Source organism: Rhea americana, unplaced genomic scaffold (assembly GCF_003343005.1).
Source record: "Rhea americana isolate MKP2758 unplaced genomic scaffold, rheAme1 scaffold_49, whole genome shotgun sequence".
In the NCBI taxonomy this organism is placed as follows: Eukaryota; Metazoa; Chordata; class Aves; order Rheiformes; family Rheidae; genus Rhea; species Rhea americana.
The window spans coordinates 1,921,713-1,943,026 of NW_028186634.1; the positions used below are offsets into that span (position 1 = coordinate 1,921,713).

At 38.9% G+C, this 21,314-nt stretch overlaps 1 protein-coding gene across 12 annotated transcripts in view; it reads left to right on the top strand.

Annotated features, from left to right (window-relative positions):
* SOX6 (SRY-box transcription factor 6) overlaps positions 1–21,314 on the top strand; it is a 373,675-nt gene that overhangs the window by 102,975 nt on the left and 249,386 nt on the right. Inside the window, exon 1 of one of the 12 annotated variants that reach the window (XM_085317155.1) lies at positions 6,258–6,701. The exons of 10 other annotated variants lie outside the window; for them this stretch is intronic. The gene's annotated coding sequence lies outside the window, so the exon portion shown is untranslated. Of the gene's footprint in view, positions 1–6,257; positions 6,702–6,769; positions 6,878–21,314 lie in introns of those variants that run through there. One more of the 12 variants, XM_085317156.1, reaches the window with a different exon arrangement.

Consider the following 21,314-nt stretch of genomic DNA (forward strand, 5'->3'; position numbering starts at 1 on the left):
ACAGTGCGTTTGCATTGTGCATATCAGTGCAACAGCCATTGCGAGATGCCTTTAAAATACTCTGTTAGGTTCAATTCTAGAAACACAGTATGTGCACAGCTACAAAGGAAAATAATGAGAATTTCCTGACTGCAAGTTTTAGAGGATAGAACAACCTATCACTTTGCACAGTCTGTTTTCCATTAGATGCTACTGTATTTGTTTTATAAATAAACTTAACAGTGTGCTTTTTGTCTCACAGAGGTGGGGTTTTTTCATAAAAGAATAACAGTGAAGAGGCAAGCAAGGAATATTACTGGATGATGCATATGTCTGTGAAAACAGGTTCTGATATGTTAAGATTCGATTATCTTGGCAGAAAAGCACTCAAGTTAAAAAAAAAAAAAGTGGTACTGGCTGATGATAGTGGTATCTGCTAGTTGTAGAACACTATGGTGAAATTCAGCATGTTTTCAGTCAAATATAGTACTGCAAATTGTATTAATATTTTGTTCACCGGAATTCGTTTACTGCCTTGTAGGCGGATCAAATGTTTGACTGTTAACTCACTAGAAATAGACTATTTTTGCAAATAAACATGTTTTCCTTCATTATGTAGGTAATTTCAGTGATTTATACATAATTACATTACTACTTTCTGGGCCAAAACGTGAAATTTTTTTCCAGGATAGGGACTATATGCTTAGCTAGCGTAGTGGCACAAAGTGGCAGAATCTGGCCTGTGCTTTGTRAAGTAGAGAAATTCAAAGTGCTTGACTCACGGGTTTGAGATGAAACCCTATCGTCATTTCTAAATTCTGTTTGCTGAACGTGGCCAGTTTGTGGTTTATCTGGAGAGGATCTGAGTTGCGCATTTGGTCGAGTASTGCTTTGGGGGACTTTGGGGTTTGGAATCACCCTTAGTACCATGTCCCTGGCCTACTGGACTTCAGAGTGAAGCACAACGTGATAAGAGACAAAAGCCACTGCAGATCCCCTCTGCGGTATGGTCGCGAGGGATTGACTGCAGGCCGGGAAGCTCCTGCAGATGAGCTGCCGTCGGGACCTAGCCAGCTTCTCGCTCAGCAGCTCACCAGTCGCAGGGGCTGGGACGCAAGCTGCCGTGCGCTGCTCCGGGCGCAGGCCGGACCCTTACGGCAAAGCCTGTGCCGAGAACTCACTTCTCGTAACTGGTGAGGAAACAACGGGTCCCGGTGGGGTCGATCCTGACCGCCCAAGCGATCCTTCAGGAGATTTCAGTGCAGCAGCCTTTCTCGCTGCTTGTTACCGGGGCCCTACGCTGGCACGGCCAGCAAGCTTTAGCTTCTTCCTCGGGGCCATGTCACGTGCCTCCAGGRGCTGCGGGGCATTGCAGCGTGCCAGAGGGGTCGACTCTGTGCTTAGACAAGGTTTGCTTCTTTCGGATGGTGCAGAAGAATAGTAAATATTTTTGCAGCTATGATTCCCCAAAAGAAGTCAGTTATATATATATATATGTATATATTTTTTTTCGGACTAGAGAAATTTATCTGTAGTTTCTTTCTGAGAGAGTAAGAATTTTCCACTCCTTGCTTTTGCCTGTGCCTCGTCCGAGTATCACCTGGCCCTCGGTGGTTTCAGATGTTTTTCTCTTCCCGTGCAGGGTCTGAATGGGCACAGACTCCTTTCCAGTTAACATACAACAATCTCTTGTGCTGACTGCTGAACTCTGATCTTTGGCTGGATGCACGTTTGTTTCTTTAAGCCCATGTGGTGCAGAGTAGACCTGGAGTTGGGTAATTCATAAGGGCTGGGTATTATTGTTATTATTACTGCTACTTGAAAGGCTCTGTATTATTTTGCACAGCAGTGCGGTCACCTGGCAGCAGGTCATTAGCATTTTAGGTTTCTTTCCTTCACAACAATGCACAACATGCTAATTAGAGGGTTTTGAAAGCTAAGCAACCTGTTTTAAAATCAGACATTTTAATTTGCAGCTTTAATGGCTGTATTATAATAACTGGCTTTGCTCGGGGGAGAGGGGGAGAGAGGCCCTTCTCATGTTCCAGTAGCAAGGCCCAATATAACAGAGGCTGACAAAATTAAAAACCCCATAATGTGACCTTTGCCTGGGATAAAAGGCTGTTTCATAACAATTTCCTTTTGTTCTTTGTTTAAGCCATTACTCCAAAAGGAGCCTCCGATTAATCTAAGTAAATGCATCATTACAGTCCTAATCCATGTCCTTCTGTCAGTGTCTATTTTAATTAAATAAGAAACACTAGCAGAAAGATATCACGCACAAAGCTGTGATTGGAGAAAGAGGGTTGTTTGATCAGGGTGAGATTAAAAAAGGCTTTACTGTTTTGTCCTTTTGCTCTAGATGCCATAATGTAGGTTAAAGGAGGAAACCTTGCCTAATAGTTTAACGCGTTGCTCCCTATTACAGTATTAAAATAACCAGCTTTACCAGCAAAACCATTTCAGTCATCCAATTAATACAGAACATTCACAGACAAATGGACAGCAACTTAGTTTGAATAATTTGACACATTAATATGTTTGGGACCGTACACACAATCAGGCAGAAATTGTATTCAAATGCAGTCTCTTTATATTAAATAAGGTAAAACTACTTATGAATTGATGTACTCTTTTTTCCTTACTTTTTCTTTAAGTGACTTGTGACTCACAAGTTGTAAGCATGATCCACTTCAGGCCTCTTATGTTTTTAAATATTTTTATTTCTTACAAAATCATAATTATTTTAGAGCAATGAAGAATCCATTTAATAAATGTTGTAGCATCTAGCTAGTTAACATAGCTAAAGCAATGCATATGTAAGAGACTCTTCCTCAAGGTAGTGTTTCAGGATCCCTGTGGTGAGGGTTTTCTCCCATATCCAGGCCATTATTTGATGTAATGAAAAGAGAAAGTGTGCAACACAGAGATTGYTAATTAATTTAGCCTAACAAGATGAAGATAAATGAAGCAAAGCATGGATTGAATGAAGCTAGAGGTCTTATTTACAGTTTAATACTTCTTTATATTAGGCATTTTTCAATTCACAAAAGAAAAGATTCTGAGTTTAAAGAAAATGTGTTGTGTGAGTACACACAAGGCAACTTTACGTTATGCAAGCAGTTCTGAGGACTGCTGAAAATGCCTTGTCGGTTAACCTTTAACTTTAAGTTTTTGCCCTTTTTGTTCCTTTTAACTTTTTTTTTCTCTTTTTGGTTTACAGTATGTCGATAAGAATAAGAAAAAATTAAAACGTAACCTAAACAGCAATTTTTGGGGTGCTCTTTCAAGCCCAAATTCTGGTGTTTCTTATCATTTATATTAGCCTAGAGTCATAGCCTGTTTTTGTGCACTTCATATGTAGCAATCTGCATAGGGAGAGGTAATTATAAAAATACAGTAAGACATGACTCTAATTTGTGTTCCAAAGTGTAAATCTAGTGTTGCTTACATGTTCTCAACTGTTCTGTGGCAGTGAAAACTGGGATAGGCATCCAGGATGCCATCATTCAATAATAATTAGATGCAATAAAACTATGTTTTTTGATTCGGGGATTTTTTTTCCTCAAGATCATGTTTATCGTCCACATTTTGTGGCAATTACAAATGAGGCATTTCACTTTCTCATTTGTAAAAAAACAAAAGACATTCCAGAGACATAAAATACTTTTTCTTCCGAGTTCCAGTTTTAAATAAACAGAATATCCTGTGCTAACAGTAAGTTATGAATTGCATCAGTTGACTCGCTACCTCTCTAGGTGTATTATTCTGTTTCTGCACTACAGAGTTAAAGGCATAGTTCTGTAGAGAAGGTGAAGAAAAGATCAGTCCTTTTCAATATCCATAAAAAACAAACATAAACAAAAAAGCCCTGTGTTGTGATGACGTATGTGTACCTCTATCAGCTTGATCTATCCCCCAAGTTATGAGCAAATATATAAAGTTGTTAATATTTTTTTAATAAAATATCGTTCTTTTAACAGATGAATCGGATCTGTCCACTATTTGACCTTCTGTCATTATTTCTGTCTGCAAAGGAAATGCCTTCCTTCCTTCTACAGTAGCTAGACAGGACAGCATTATCTAGTGTCACTTCAAGCAGTGGCCTCTACAAATAGCATTATTATGGTCCTTATGTTTTTATCTTGGAGGTCATGAACAAATCCGTGCAACTGCTTCTAAAGATTTCAATAAATAGGACTTTTTATCCAGACAATTGCCTTTTATATTACTTTTAAACAAAACTACTAGTCCATCAAGAGTTTCAAAAGGAAAACAATTCTACAGAGTGCTGGTATGGCAGCACAGACCAATCATTATGGCACCCATTCTCCAGTCCTTTATTTTTCAAGTCCACAACAATAGGTTGTTGATTCAATGGACAAGACCAGAACAATTAAGTTCTCTGTTTAGCAGCAGTGCAGCATTTTAATGCCCTCCTCTAATAATGGTCTCATTATTGTTATTCTAAGACTGGGCCTCAGGAGGAGGAATATTTGCTGGAGGTACGTCATTATTTTGCAAATTTCGATTAGCTCATCATGTTGTCTGTACTGTGAAAATCGTAGCTAATTAGGGCAGTCAGTTAGACTACCAGCTTTTGAGCTTATGAGTTAAAAGGTAGCACACTTGATAGGCCAATGATGTGAAAAAGGTGGTAAAAAGGGGGATTAGAGCTGTTGCCGTAGTAACTCTAACTTCCATCTGTGCGGGAACAATGGACCTGTGTTTCTCCTCCACCTTGGTGTAAAAATTGGTTTTGTTTTGAAAGGACAGGGCTTTTTTATGACAATCTGGAATTCAGCCTACCGAGGGTAGCGTTAGTTGTTAGGAGAGACCGTTGGAGGACAGGAGAGAGGGAAGGCCGTGGCGAGCCTCGAGGACACGAGAGGTCATTGTCCGGGAAACAACAGCGGATTGTTCTGGCCTATTATTTCTGGCCAGCCACGAACTCAGGTGATAGAAGGGATACCACCGGCTTAGCCAGGTGAAACAGGGGAGGGGGGTAATGCACCTTCTGTAGGCCACAAGATAACTATAATTTGCCTTTATTAAACAAAGTTGCATTTATTTGTGACCATCCTCTGAAAGGGGCTGTTTACTGACTTACTATTGCAGCCTGCTTTGTTCAGCACTGCCTCTGTAGGCCATCACATCTCTGGGAAGCAATCCAATGTGTTAGAAAATGTTGTTTAAGCTTTCTTCCCATGAAGAGGAGCCCCCAGGAGTACCACTGATGCGATACTCAACAATAAATTTAGTTGTTGTAGCTTTCTCACATTATTGGTGTTCTTAAAAGGTTTTCCTTCAMACACACACTGAATAAAATTAGCTATAAATATGAAATAAATTTGCTTCAACACTTTATAGCATTTTATCATAAATTCTACAGCACATATCATAGAAAGTTTACAGCAAACTATATTAGGTACCACAGTAGAGAGAGACCTACAGTCATGTGAAAACAGATTTGCTATAGGACTGCTCTTTTGCAAGGGGAAATAGATAAAAGTCTCTTCTGTGCCGTGCCATAACTTAAGGAGACTCTGTCCCTTTATCTGCTGGAAAATCCAAAGCACTTCAATATTATTTATTAAAATAGCTACAGCACACTTTTATCAAGGAAAGCTTTTCTGTTAGTCAAAAGAACTGTAATCTCTTACATTTTTCCTAGAGTATCCCAAAACCTAAGCTGGTATTTCTCAGAAAGGAGAAAAAAAAAGAAAAAGAAAAAATGCAAAGCCTCTCTTTATGACTTTTCTGTTTTTGCAATGTGATGCCTCAGTCGTCCAGGCAACAGCTTTCTTCTTCTTTCCCTCGTCTCTCCATCCACAATCAAAATACACCCCATGGTCCATCTTATAGCCTCAAAACAAAGATCGACCATATTGGGTTTTCTAGAATTTTTCACCTTCTTATGCTAGACCTCTAAAGCACTTTCTTTTTATTTATTTCATGATGGAGGYGCCAAATTGTGTGGCATTCTTATAAAATTGGCAAAATGTGAGTAAAGTTGGCTACTGATACCTTTGAAAAATAAAACTACATGTAATTACTACATATCCCATCTTAAACTATTCTGACCTTACTTGAACTCCCCTTTTTTGCTATTCTGGGCCTCTCTTATCTCATTTTTACTCCTGGCCACTCTTGCTCTTGCTTTCTGACAACACAGATGGATGGCCTTGCACACACTGATAGCTGTGGTAATTTCTCAGCAAACTAAAATAATAAACGATGTTATTTTGAGAGCTCAGCAGGCGTGTGTCATACTTGCATGTACGCTGGAGCTGCGAGGTCAAGCAGTAGCTTCATGGGAGCGTGCTGTCGTACGAGCCATGGGACTTGCCAGCTTTCAGTTTGTTGATGCTTTGGTTTACCAGGATCTTAGGTTTAGTAAATCGAGTCTTTAGGAGAAACCAGTTCTTCTTTTTGGTGTTACAGCCATTCAGTTTTTTAAAACAATCTATTCTTTAGCTTTCTTTTTAGCTCTTAATTGTCATGTCTGTTATTTTCCTGCTAACATGAACTGGACAGGGTAGGCTGCATAGTTCAAAATGGGAGCCATACAAAGGGTTAACCAGCAGAGAATTGCAAATGAACTATCAGGAAAGTTGATTATTAATCCAGCAAGAGAGAAAATATCCTTCCAGTTAGCAAGAATTAGTACCTGAAGAGCTGATAATATTGTTCAGCCTGTCGGTGTGGAATGGCAAAGTCAGGTAAGCTAGACATCTTCTCAGAGAAATAAAACCTTTTCGTTCTGTTTTTTGTTTTAGGAGAACTTAATTTCAAAAGGAATCTTGGTTGAATTACGTAAGCTATCAGCATATGAAACAGTGTATGTTGATCCTCTGTTTTCCAAATGAATGAAAGAAATTAAAGCTCTTTCACACTGGTAAGAGGAAATATGTGTTAGCTATGCAGTGTGTTTAATTGTGAAACATCTTAACAATTCTTTACTAGTCTGTGTTTGAGTCTGAGAACCGATTACAAAACCTGAAGAGTCCTTTACAGTTGCAAGCTAATATATTAAGTAATTTTTTCTTTAGTTCTGCTTGAGCATATTGTGGAAGTTTATGGTGACTTTTATGCTGCAGAGCTCTTTCATTCGCAGAATTTTTAGACTGCAGTATTCACACTGTATGAATGATTTATTCAAGTTTGCTTTAAAATATTTTGAGTACATTTGTGTTCATTTAAAAAACATTTTTTTGTGGGATTTCAAAATCTGTGATCTAGGCATAGAAGGAAATGGATGTTTGGTAAAATGTACCGCTGTGTTTATCCAGAGAAATGCAGACCAAACCATTAGATCAACTGGAAATAATCTTTGTGTAATTTTACTAGTTTTGCTAAAAACTGGTAGCTCTGTCTCAAGAAAACTTTGAAATTTCCCTGCTATATTTGCGCTGCTGACATTACTCGATAGGTATGACAAACACTATTATTTTTTCAATATAATCTTCAATATTAAGTTCAGTATCTGARAGAGTATGATATGTTTTAAATAATAATAGTCTAACACTGTAGAAGTTGGAATGCCTGCATACAGCATTTAATGGTTTTTTCTAACTCATTAGATTATGTGGTATTAATTATATTAATAGTATTCTTTAAAAAAAAGAAAGATTTCTGATTTGCTGGTAGAACAACATTAAATATGTATATAATGTTACTACAATACTTGTCTAGCAGGGRAAGAATTGGCTGTCTCCAGACTTCAGCCTCTTTCTCTGAAGTAGCCTCAAAGCCACATGCAAAGGACTGTGGTGATGCAAGAATCCGAATACAGATAAAAACTCAAAGTCAYCCAAATCCGAAGGCTGAGCCCCTGTAGCAATTCAGTTATACGCGGTAACCTTTCATGAGGCATACAAAGTAGGAAGAAGCCTTTTGATTTTGAGAATGGGATTAAACTAAGGCTAGGGGCAAGGCAAATTCGGAGAGAAGGGGAGGGGAGCGGGTCAGGAGAGCGGAAGGGGGACTGTGCCTGCGTGCCAGCCCCCTGGTCGTCGGTGCGACTTCGGCCTCTTCGAGCCGCCGGCCAGTTTTCTGACAGGTGGCTCCTCCTCACGTTAGAGGAAGTTGAAATCCCAGCATTTGCTGGCGATGCAGCTCCCAGGGCAGCAAGCGGTGGCGTTTAGGAAGCTATGCTAAGCGTTCGGGTTCGGGCAGAGGCAAGGAACTTCTTGTGATGCATTTTATCCCAGCACAGTTGAAGAGAACGGGGATGTCAGGAGGAAGGTGCTTTGCCTGAGTTGGAGCACTAGGATCTCGGAGAGATATAAAAAGAGCAACAAAACTAGTGTTGAAAAATTATCACACAGAAATAATATATGTAGAAAAAACAAGATTGTAATTAGAGGAGGAAAGTAAGAAACTGATTGGCGAGTCAGAAACTGATTAGAGAAAGTTTTCCACATGTTTACAGAAAAAATGAAAGTTAAATTAGATATGCTCTTTTAACTAGTGTTGGGGCAGAATGCTTGCTTCAGACTGGGAAAACTAAACCTAAAATTAGGAAGGAGCTGGCAAGTGAGTTTAGCTGAAATGTTTTCCTGCACGAGTGACCCTTTGGAATGCTCTGCTTGGAACATCATCAGGAACAACTAGCGTTGTTCTGCTGGAAAACCAAATGCAGCTTGCCATATACGTACTCWAAAGGATTAAAAGGGGTTGTATTTTTTTGTGTGTACTAACCCACAAATGCAAATTGATTGGATTCGGAAGTATTATCTCAGGATTTGTTGCACTTGGTATGCATATGTAATGGTGATCTAAGCTTTAGTGCTGTACTGGTTAAAATGACAGACTTTAATCAATAATCAGTTTAACATCTATTTAAGTTTCAGCTTATTGGCAGAATCTGAAAGGATCAAACACTAAGTGCATCCTTTTAGAAATCAGAACTAAAGAGAGACAGTCTTGAAATAACTCCACAACTGTAAGCCAGTATGAGTTAACTGTTAATTTGACTATAATAAAAATATTATTCTTAAACAAATTGGAAACAGAAGATGTCAAGCAGAAACTGTCCTTTTGTGCCCATTCCAGTGACCCACTTCAAGCTCAGTGATACCATATAGTGCAACCCCTGAAAAAAGTCCCCCTACAAGCCAATGGGGCATAACTTAACATGATCTTTGCTTTTGTGCCAGTTGTAGTGTCTTAAGAGTCTATTAAAAAAAAAAGAAAAAAAAAAGAAAAAATAAGTTTGACTTGGTTTGACATGTCTGGAATAGATTGATAAGAACATCATCTGATTTAGTGGAACTAGTTTGCCTGAGCAGGGTTTACATGTCAAGTAAAATGCTCGCATTCTCATTTGAGGCAGAATGTGTAGCTCTCTGCCTGTTTAAAGGCGTGAGGCTGAGAAGTGATGAAATTCCAGAGCAGTTTGCAGAGATCTCTGCCTAGCTGCCCATGCATCCTGAAGCACAGCTGCAGTTTTGGGGAGCTTGCTGAAGCAGCTTACCTATTGCAAGCAAGCAAGCAAGCCATTCTTGTCGCTGCGTGGCCGAGGCAGTAAGAGGTGATGGCGGGTAAGGTGGAGCATAATTATCTACAAGTTGCTTTATTCTGTACTTTATAAAAAGCTAGTGGTAACCGGCAAGGAACCTGCCTGCAGAAACAGATGGCCAAAGGGAATGTCGGGCCAGGGTTTCTAGCTCTCTGGACCACACCTCGTCCGTGWTGCCAGTACTGGAGAGAGAATGTGTTTCAGTTCATTAGGAGCTCAGTGAGGCTATCTGGATAACACTGAAGTATTTTATAAGATTCAGTGTAAAGCTGCGTAGTTCAAGGAAGCTCATGTCCTATTAGCTATGGCTAAGGTCAGTTATCCACACAATGAGGAGGAAACTCTTTCATAAACAAGTAGATAAATATGGTGCAGCTGGTGCTTAGCCATGCTGCAGGCTGTTACATTACCAAAAGCTCTCAAGTCATGAAGAACTCCAGGCTTTTACAGAGCCCTTACAGAGCGTAGGGTGGCCAGGGCCGAGGTAAAAGTACAAGGCTGTGTGACGAATGAAACAAGAACAGGTTTGGGGCTTCACATGTAGGCATCTATCTAAACAAGGGCATTAAAGGGAGGCTATGGAAGAGTTAGARCTCTCCTTCTGGAAGAAAATGAATTGCTTCTTGTCACTTGTTCCTTCTCTGATGATGTAGAGAGAAGCCTTTTAAGACTTCTTTTTGCRATTCGGACCAGTATTTTTACTGTCTTACAGACAATAATTAKATTTTAAACAGCTGCAAAGKARGAAGAGCTTGAAGAATTAATTGAATTATGTGCTGTTAGAGGAAAACTTTTTTTCATTCCTTTTTTTTCCCCATCAGAAATAGAAGTTACGTGTGTTCTTTATTATATCAAAGATGTTCCAGCAGTTATTATTTGTGAAATAGTGTATTATTTCTTGAAGGCACATCATTTTATTTTCAGCTACTAAATCCTGGAGCAATCAAACCTGCATCATTTTTCACCATCTGTATACAGTTCTGTGGTACCAGTGGGTTATAGTACGTAACATCCAGAGAACTGTAAAATGTAATTCCCTGACTGTCTTTACTGTACAGGCTTTGTGTTTTTATAGCCACTAGAGGAGACTCTGTTGGCATTCATCATAGCATTTCTTCCAAAGATAATACAAATCAGAATTTATGCAGATACTTAGTTATTCTGGAGCCTTTAAGACAAATGTTTTAATTGCAGTAAAAAAGAACAAATGAATTTCTCTAACTGTACTAGACGAGTTTGTGAGAGCCAAAGGACAGTAGAACGACTGTTGTCCCACAGGCGGGTCTGTTTTGCTAACCAGGCTGGTGAGCTGGTGATTTGCAGGTGTTCCGTGCCGGAGGCAAACGGAGCAGCGTTGAGAATGAGATGGAGAATTGTCAGTGTGCTGTGGGTTAAATTGGTCAAACGAAGCAAGCTCCACCGTGCCGGGAGAAGGCCAAAGCAGGGTACTTCAGCAGCAGCTGTAGCACGCAGATGCTGCTACTTCTCAATGACCTCAGGAGAGAAGAGGATCATACTTTGGCCTCTCTACCTCGGAACAGGGATGAGTAACCCAGGCAGGATATGAGAGTTTATCTTATATCTAAGAGTTAATGTGTATGTGCAAACTTCCTAGCACTTTACAATGGGGGAATCATCTATTTAAACCTCGGTGAGAACTGTAGGAAAATCATAACTGTTTGTGTTCACTCATTTTTTTTTTCAAAACAGACTTTTCATCGTGACCTTATTTGTTTAATTTCAACTTAAAGATGGTTGCTTTACTTTCCTATTAATTTAGATTTAAAAAACCCATAGGTATAAGCACAGATTACAATTTTTGCATGAAAAATGTGAGCTAAATCACATAAATCTGTGTTTCTTTCTTTACTGAGGCAAGCATTTAGTATTTATTGAAGTATTATGTGTGGTTTACTAGTGCGTATGCCAGATTTTTCTTGTCTATGACTTCAGAATAGACTACATTTTTCTTTGAAAAAACCATTTTTAGTAAGTTGTTGATACTTTTCTTATTTCTGCTTTTCCCTTCAGTTATAGTCTGTTTAAGACTATCACCACATTGTAGTTGCACAGTTTTGAGGGAAAACAAAGTAGCTGCTAGTGACCCCATGAAAACTGTCTGTTAAACCTGATTACTAATCTACAGTGTTGTTTAATGCAAAGGCCAAATCAAACCCTGCAGGAAAGAACACTGTTTTGTTTTAAATTCCTCTTAGGAGAGGAGCTGTAAGCAAATGAGTAATATTGTAAGTAATAACGTAAGCGAATAAGTCAGTGCATAATAAGCCTCCTTGTTTGTCAGGATTCAGGTCTGGGTATTTGGTGTATACATGCCTAGGTTTCCTGTATTAAAGGAAGAACTAGCTTTTGGGACTGACGTGATAGTCAACCAAAGCAATAATCAGTAACAGCAGTACTGTATTGTTTGTGGCTAATAATAAAAATGTTTTGGTTCGAGGAGGATCAGATTCTGCTTTGAGCTACACTGGTATAATTCTGAAGTTAGCGTAGAGACTTCACTGGGGCTATTCTCTCTTACATCCTCCAGATGTAAGCCAGAGTTGTCATGTCCTCTGTCTTTTGCTGTCTGCTTTTAGCTATTCATAGCAAACAGGTGGAGAGAATAAGAAGTGACTATTTTATCTGCTAGGATCAGTAGTTTCTCTATTGCATGAAAAATGTAATTTTTCCATTTTCCTAAAACAAATGCTTTCAGGGAATAAAATAGAAAGGAGGATTGGTGCCAGCAAATAAATTACTGAGCCTTTTCCTGAATGTTATTTGCACTATCACATTGCTAGCCTTTAAGGGTAGAATCAACACACCTTAGGTGGCAGATGATCATAGAAGTCTAAGACACAAAATTGCCTGCACACTTTCAACAGCAGAGAGGCATATATAGGAAGAATGATTTACTTGTGTAAGATTTCCTCTGTACCACTGAAACACCATTTATTCTTAGTTGGTGGTGTTCTGATTTTACTTCTGCACCTCCAGCAGCGCAGCAACTGTTTCATTTTTAAAAAATGTGCCCATATATCTGAATATATCTTCATAAATTATTAAAAGCATATGAAATTGGTTGACTGATGCCAGCCAAGTCTAGAGAGACTGAAACACACAATATGCAATTGAAAGAAAAAACAATGTTTATTTTTGTTAAAAAATCTATAGCTTTGTAAACCTATACTGTGGTTTTTAGACTTGGAGTAGGAGGTGATCCCTCCTTGGGAAAATCTGTGAGCAAAGATTGTCATCCTGCAATGTGATATGCATTATATAGCCTAATAATTACTAGAGTAACTATTTATTATAGTCCTCATTAGTAACAGATAGCTTTGTGGTTCTTTCCATAGCAGGTATATAGGTGCCTATATTTCTTTACGGGTTACAGATTTTATGTATATGTATTTATGTGTGTGTACACACATACCTAGCGACATGCGTTTTGTCTCTTAGTTTTGTATATTTCTGTGTATGTAAATAAGTGGGTATATTTGCATATATATGTATGTGACTATATACATCATCTGTCTAAGGGACATTTATATACATATGCATAATAATAGCCTATATTACTGTAATATTATTATTAGGCACAAAACTTCGTTCTTGCATATATGTATATTGACTGGTTTATATACCATTCTACTTTCAGAGATGACCTTCTAGAATAAAGAAATATACTATTTCTAATTTTAAGCAGATAAGGAATTGGGCATTGTACGTATTCACTTATTACCTAAACTATATACAAAACTGGTTTTCAAGATTATAGAGATCATTCTTTGTCAAGCTGACTTTTTAAAAGGATTTTAAAAAAAAAAGGGCATTGTAAACCAGTTTCCTGGCAATATCTGTAGTGGTATCATGCTCATGATCTCCTTGATAAACTCTCACCATGGCTGGCTGATGTCCCTTAACTTATCTGCAAGTTTGGAAGGTAATTCCTCTTCTCATTGCTTGTTCTGCCTTTTCCTGAGGGATACCATAATCCTTTAATCCACGGTTATATTCTGAAAATTGTAATTGAACCTAACCAAAGAGCTTTCAGGTGCTTAATAATTTTTTTTATTAATTAGAGGGTTCTTTTTTTATGATTTTATAGATTTTATCTATGTTTCTTACAAATATAAGCAGGTATTAATTCTGCTGTCTGGTATTACTGCTACTTTGTGGATCAAACCTCTCAAGTTAGAAGCAGCGTTTATCACTTTCCTGTCAAATAAGAGTTAATAAAATATGTGTACATTACAGCTTGTACCTATATAAAACCTTTTCCTACATCACTGATGGAAGTGGATAAGTAATGAACCCTGAAGTCATTTCTTTTTGTTTATAATCTGAAAAATATCCTTTTTGCTGAAATATATTTCTTCATAATTTTTAAAAAGTCATATAACAGATGTCCCCTTAATATCCTCTATCAGTCCATAACTTTACAGAGAAATATAGTTGAAAATCTAGAGAAATTTAATCCTTTGTTACACAATATTTTAAATTAGTGTTTAGAAGAACATTTGTGGGTTGAAAATTACCTATTAAAAATGTTACAACATGCCGTATCGTAACTTCGGCTTTTGATGAATATAAGATATACTACAGAAACATGGAATGAAGAGTCTGAACATGTCATAGATTCCATTGTAAGAAAATTTTAGCTCTATAGGAGAATATCTAAGAGTATGGATAACTGTGAGAGATTCAAGTAGGCCATTGATTACACTGCTTACACCTTATTATAGARACGTATTTTGGTACAAACTACCAAATGCTGTCCTTTTTTATATTAGAAATTGCACTCTCACCTGCTAAGTAATTAAGGTGAGGTATTTAACGTGAAGTATAGATGTTTCCTTTATTTTGTCTTATACGCAGAGACTAAGACTTAAATGTTAATTTATTATGAGGCCCCAGCTCTGGACTCTCATTTATGTTTTGGTCGGTGTATTCTGTTCTTTTTTACTCCCCATGCTTTTTTTGGTACTGTAAGGAAATTTTTTATTTCCAGTTTGCTTTTTCTGAAGTGTGTTACACCATAACGATCTGGGCAGCCAAAGAGGCTTATTTATTCATAAAATAGGAGAGGCACCTGAGGCAGAGGTATATATTCATCTGCGTTTCCAACCACGTGCCATGGTCCTGCTCTGAATGCTAGGACCCGATAGTCTCTTTCTGACGTAACTGCTGTTTTTCTGGTGTCACTGGAAAAAAATTTCCTCCTGCCAGGAGAGCACCAACCCACTGAACTCCTGAAGAGGTTCCCGAGYGCCTGAGAGCCCCGACTAGCGCCGGGGAGGCGAGAGGCTTGGGGGTCCGTTTCACTTGCAGCAGCTTTGTTCCCACCTAGTAACTTTTCCCAGTCGGTTCTGTACACTCATTTAGACAGTCATTTACTCTTTCTACTGGATGGTTTGGGCTCACTGGTCATGTATTATCATTTTAGTTTGCAGATTTTTTTTGTTTATGTTTATGCAATACTACTAAAGCAGTTGAAGGCCCAAGTCTTCTCTCTAGTCCGTGGAGTGGTGTTACATTGATTTTGAGGAACCTAATTAAAACCATTCAGCTCTGAATGAACACCTGTACTTCACTTATAAGTTATATACATCAGATTGCCAGGTCAGGCACATAATTTTCATAGTTTAAAAATCCTGTGGGATCAAGATCTCTGTTGCTTTGGTTTATCACCTAATGGCCCTCGCACGGTGCCAGTTTGGTGCCGGCGGGTAGCGAGCCGGGTGTAATTGTCCGACCTTTGTTATCCCAGCGTGAAGTGTGGACCTGCCCCTGCTGCATTCCTTGGAATAAAGAGACAAAGAAAACCAGGAAAGAAAAGGAAAAAGGAACCCTCTCCACTAACCGTTAAATTGTAGGGTGATCTAGAGATAAAAGCAGAATCTCTTTCTTGCTTTTCAAATATTTGCCTGGCCTTCAAAAGATATTTGCCTTTTGTGTTTACTTTGGATTTATTTTTTTGGCCTACATGCAGAAAGAGAATGATACATTAAAGAATAATGGACAATAGAGGGAAAAATGCTCTCAGCTTTCACATCCAGCCTGTATTTTCCACTTTTTTTTTAAATCTTGTCTACTTTTATTTAAATAAAAACTACTGAGTGCTGCAAAGGGTTTTGAATGTGAAAGTATCAGATGAAGTACAGTACAAAAAGATTATCTACCAGTTGGCAGGCTGTAATGAGAATTGGTAAAGAGCCATTTTCTGCTACCAGCCGTTGGGACCCCAAGTTCTCCTGGTGTGTGGAAGAACAGTGTAAGGCTTCAAAAGCCAGTGTTTTGCCATTCACAGATTTGCTTTTTGCTGGTCTGAAAGAGGCAGGTGAGGTATGTATCTGGTCCGTAAAGTCACATAAATCTTCCCAAATGCAAAAGGAAAAGATGCTGTGGTTGCAAGCTGAGGTCTGCGTCATATAATCTTCAGTTCTATCCTTCTGTTGGGCATTAGGGCTTCCTTGGAGCCTGCATTGCCCCTCGTGGTTTTTCTGTCACTGCGAGCACAGTATTTCAGCAAGTTTACGTAAAATATAGTATGATTTTAAAGTTCCTATTCAGGAGGAGCAGCACCTTGTAATCCCTTGTCCTGAGGGTYTCTCCTCTGTTCCTCAAAAGAGGCCCCTTGTGCTGTGGCGTTCSCCCAGCACCCATCATACTGCTTGTGGGTTTGTTGGTAAAGAGCAGAGCAGTTCCCCTTTGGTGCTCCTTGTGGAGACACGAGGAGGAGATGCTCCCCAGATCTAATTATTGTAATAATGTTTTTGACGCCACTCACTTGAAGACAATGTGACCCCATGATTTAATTGAAGTATCTTGATGAATGTGCTTTAAAAATGTATATTTTTATAAGATATAAATATATATTTCACTACATGTATGTCATAAAGCTCTTAGTGTTACTGTATGTTACAGTTTGTGAAAATTACAGTCAGTTAATAATGTGTCAGCTCCCCACTGTGTGCTTCGTAGGATACTGAATGGGTGTTACATGATTTATTTGCTGGATTTTGCAGATTTTCTGTAGCGTGTCAGATGCCTTGCTGATTGCTTGGTGAAGCCTAGAGCATGAGCTCCCTCCTGCAATGTTTATTTTAAGTCATTCTACATTTGCTTAAAAGTATGACAGTCTTAACTTCAGAAGATCACCTCCTCCAAACTTCTGTAAAAACTCAAATATTTTTTAGTGAGGGTGTTGTTTGTCTGTAACTGAGATGCACATGGGCATGACAATAATAATTTACTTCATAGTTCCTAGAATTATGGGGATTGGATTGTTAGTGAAACAAATGCATAATAACATTGCTAGAGTGATAATAATCCTACCAATAATTAATTCACCTCTCTGAGAGTTTAGAGGAAAAAAAACTTAATTTGCATATATTGACACTGTCCATAGTGTGGTTAGAAGGATTCTCTCTCCTTTTGCTACTTTTATTCTTAYGCATTTCTTTGACCTCCTCATGTCTTACTCTTTTGTTAGTAGAAAGAACTACTAGGCCATATTGATGGGATGAGGTGCTGTTTCACACACACAGATTTAGGAAGTGGGAATGTCCAGTTTGGTCTCTCATTTCTCTTCATTCATTTTCTTTATGGTGATTTTTTATGCCATCTTTTAGGATTACAGTGGAGCATTTCTGTTTGGATTTTAGTATCTGTGAACTTGAAGATTAGTTAGAAGGCATAGAAATGTCTATTTTCGAAATGTATAAAATCCTGAAGGTGACTGATGACCAGAGATAAAAATTATTGGAGTCCTAAGGTAGAAGGCTGTTTGAGCAAGCCATAGGTCTCTGTGCTGTTCGATCATACTGCCATATAATTTACTATGTCAAGATAATGTGGTTTAAATTAGGTGAGTACATTTCTATGTGACTTGAAGAACATCTGAGAGGCACAGCAACATGTGTAGCAATTGGATTTAACAGGCAAGAAAATTAAAAGGAGTTTAGAAAAAGAGAAATTGTCCAAGTTGATTAATTAAGAATTGAGGACCTCAGCTGATTCTAGTGAAAGTTTCTGATGTGATTCCTTTTACAGGTATAATGTACATTACTTATATAATTTGTGTATATAGTTGTTGTACTTGTGTGTACTATCAGTTGTGTCTTGAATGAAATATGTAATTCCTGGCTTTCAGATTTAAAACTGTGAACACAGTAAAAACTCAATGAATTCAGGCAATAAAAGCCTCATAATGCAGAGATTTTGAGAATTTCCTTGCAAGTGGAAGGATTCATTCATCTAATGAAAATGGCAGAAAAAGAATGTGCCAGAGTTGCCACAGATCGTTTCATAGAGTGGGCTAGAGTGTAATCAAGGCATTTTTAGGATAGTCTGGAATTTTGAGAGGGGTAGTTAAGAAGGACTTTTGAGGATGAGAGTTTGGGAGTCTCTTCTTGGTTTAAAGTTTACCTTTCTTGCTGTCCTTACAGATCAAAATTTATTTTGCCCCCCCTTTTTTTGGGGGGGGGGGACATTTGAGCATTGTGGGCAGTATTTTATGAAACTATACTGTAAAATGTTTCTTGTATGCAGAATAAATTGGTCATATTCTTTCTCTTTTGTATTTTTCCCTGTTATAGATACGTTTAGCTGTAGTTGTATTGCTTTGCGGCAGGTGAGCCACCAGTTTTCACAAGCAGGCTGGCTCAGCGCACTGCTAGGACCCTCTAGGGAACTCTGCAGTCCTGCAGGAAGTAACATAATCTCCTAACGTATTTGTATACTTCCAGCTCCAGAGTGAGAAGCCTTGAAATGTTAAGTTTACAGCAGGTCATTCATATGACACTTGTGACCAATACAGAGGAGGTGCTCCCAAAATCTTCTCATAGCACATCGTAAGCAGAAATCCTTTCTCTGCAGTCTTTCAGTTGGTCTCCACAGCAAGTGCTCTGGTAGGTGCTGGGCAKGTCCTGAGGCCACGTCAGACACGCTAATGTGCCGTCTACGGAGTCTGAGTGTAACCTGGCACCGTGCTTGTTCCCAAAGTGCGGCCTGCCCTCCCTCCTTCCTTGCCTCCCTCTGTGCCCCTAATGACTAGCATGGGGTACAGGCACCCGGAGGTGCTCTGGGCACATAGGGATGCTGTTATTAGCCCTTCAGACCAGAGGGGAGCACAAGTGGGGCCCCCAAACTAAAGAGGCTGCTGCATTTAAAGGACGTTGCAAGTGCTGTTGCAGGCAGTGTGTGTAGTGCAGGAACCGCGGGGAGAAATGGGTGTCGATTCCCTTCTGGTGGTCCGGTGGCTGTGAATTCTGCCTAGAAAAGCTGCTCCTTAACAGACTTTGAGTGAAATCCTGAGTCTGCTGAAATCACTGGGCACTTAGGCGCTAGTTTTATTCCAGCAAAGGTTTCATCAGTATTTGTATATTGCAGGTTTAGTGTGGGAGAAAAAAGAAATAGAACAAGATGAATGTGACTTCACATTGTGAAATACATTCTCTGCTAGCTTCATCCTTCTCTTGCTCCCATCTGGGTAACTGTAAATGATGTTCTCGGTTAATAAGTGTGTACTTTGTCTAAATTGCATTTATTTTTCTTTTGACATACATACCATTTTGCTATTAATCATCCCCTTCTACTCCTTACTGTACAATAAGACACTATTATGCTGACGGAACATATTTAATCTTCAGTATGTTGGATTTTAGTTCGGTTGTTGCTTTCTTATTTCTTTTTGGAATATCCTTCCTTATTGGCTCTTAAATCATGGGTTAAGCCTTATTGAAAACATGTTCTGTATGTACTTCTTGCTAGAGAAAAAAGTTGTTTTGAGGTTATAGGCTAGGCTTACACAAATACTTCACTACACAGTAAAAATGCAGAGGTTTTCTATATGTTATCTAAAGCTAGAAATTTACCCAATTACTCAGCAGCACATCATAAGAGAGATGCATACTATGTTCATGTCTGTCAGTGCCTTAAGTCATCACTTTGCAGCCTTTTTTAAATTCTCTTTTTATTGAAACTAAGAAACAAAACAAAGACAAAAAAAAAAAAAAAAGCAAAACCAGCATCAATTAGATGTCAACATGACATCAAACAGCATAATGTATCATAAAAATAAATGTATGATCTGGTTACTCAATGATTTCTGTCCATATGGCATTTACAGAGAAGTAAAGAAAAGGCAAATAGCTACACATCTGCGTGGAGAAAAATACCTAGTGTAAAACTGGCCGTAGTGACAGCACTAGTAGACTCTCAGCTGAGACTATCTGGAAATAAATAACATACTGAAAGGGAAGCAAGGTCACAACAGGCTCGCTCTTAAATGTACTTGGAGTTTTGTACAGTGAGCAATGTACAGGTTGCGTATGTTTTTTAAAAAAATGACTTTAGAAATGGAGATACTGCAGTTGTTAGCAGTGGTTGCAGATACATAGATGGGTGTGTATTGAAACTGCATGCAGCCCTATGCAAAAATGTAATTAGGAAAAAGAAAAAGAAATCTTCAGAAATAAATGTGGCTATCTGTTGAAACTATTAAAGGAATAGTGACTCCAAGCCTATTTCTGTATTTGCTGAAAGACATATTAAAAAGCCTCTTTGTATAAGTGCTAAGCGCATAGAAAACACTGAGAATCAGTTAAGCCTCTAAAATAATAATCTGGGAATTCCATTCATTATTATAGTAAAGGGCATCATAACTTTATGGTAAGCAGGGAAGGGTGGGAGAGAGGTGGGACTGTGGGGGTGGGAGCTGGAGAAAGAAAACCCAGAAAGATCCAGAAACAAACACAGCCTCTGTTACTTGAATTTGTTGTTCATTTTCAATGGAGTGATAACTGCAGCAGCTCAGCCTGAACAGCCTGGCTCGACACTTCCCTTTCTAAGGAACTTGGATGTGTTTCACAGCTTACATCTGGACAACAGGGTATGGGAAAAAAACCAACAACCCTGTGAGTTAAGAATGTATCACATATTCTCTATGCATTACTTAAGACCTGAGCTTTGTATGTGAATATATACACTCACACAGACCCACACAAACATATATATATGTAGATACAGCTACCTATGTACACACACGTGTTCAAATGGGTATAAAAGCTAGTTCCACATAGGGTTTGTCTTCTTCTTGCTGTTAGGCTGAGTTCCCAGGTCTAGCACTTTCCTCTCCAGAGATGCACAAAGTCGCCTGTCGGAATTTGTTCCCCTTCCCCACCCTTTATTCAAAGGTACCTGAAATCTCCTGTTAATTTGATTGCACATGTACCTGTGGGCCTCAAAGAGGACGAGAAGTAACTCGCTAGACTTGGGAAGTGGTACTTTCTGTGAGAGCAGGGAATAACTAATGATGAACTCCTTATCTTACCGTTTAGTGAGGCCACTGCTTGGTATTCTGCATGTCTCTGGAGGACCATGTCTTAGGAGAATATCTCAGTAGCAAAATGCATTTTCCCCAATATGTGCAGCTGGCTATTGTGGATGGTGGTAAAGAGTATAGCACAGAGCCTGTGGGGAAAAGCAGCTCCTGTGGGCAAAATAGCAGTACATTGAAACCTCAAAGGAAACTTAAGAAGGGATGGTGTGAGTGTGTGCGTGTATGCATTTAAGTCTGAAGCCAGAAAACTATGAAGGCTATGTGGAACATTTCCTGGAGCTTACCACTAATAAACCTGGCGGGATTGTCAGCCCCGGAGTGTCCATACCTTCGTCTTGGGCCTCTGCCAGTGCCCCTGGACTCGCCACATATTGCTTCCTAACCAAAGGGTAGAAGCTCTTATCTGCCTGTATCTTCATGCAGGTATTTTAGCACTGTTTCGGCTGCGTATTCTTGCCCGTTCAGGAA